The following is a 510-nucleotide window of genomic DNA, read 5'->3' on the forward strand; positions in this document are numbered from 1 at the left end:
GCTTCTTCATCGGATATAAGCCGGGATCTCACGCTCTCTGGAACTGTTTATTTCATCCATCCAGTGCACCTGCTGTTCTGCCATCAGTGTCCGAGAACAGTGCTTCTTCATCGGATATCAGCCGGGATCTCACGCTCTCTGGAACTGTTTCTTTCATCCATCAACCGCACCTGCTGTTCTGCCATCAGTGTCCGACAATAGCGCTTCTTCATCGGATATCAGCCGGGATCTCACGCTCTCTGGAACTGTTTATTTCATCCACCGCACCTGCTGTTCTGCCATCAGTGTCCGACAACAGCGCTTCATCATCGGATAACTGCCGTGAAATACCGCTCTCTGGAACTGTTTATTTCATCCACCGCACCTGCTGTTCTGCCATCAGTGTCCGACAACAGCGCTTCATCATCGGATAGCTGCCGTGAAATACCGCTCTCTGGATCTGCTCTGTTCTGGCAGGTAATCAGGGAGATTTTAAGTAGATGAGCGTCCGGGAATAGTGCACTGCACTCG

The sequence above is a fragment of the Gasterosteus aculeatus genome, chromosome 8 (assembly GCF_964276395.1).
Source record: "Gasterosteus aculeatus chromosome 8, fGasAcu3.hap1.1, whole genome shotgun sequence".
Taxonomy (NCBI): domain Eukaryota; kingdom Metazoa; phylum Chordata; class Actinopteri; order Perciformes; family Gasterosteidae; genus Gasterosteus; species Gasterosteus aculeatus.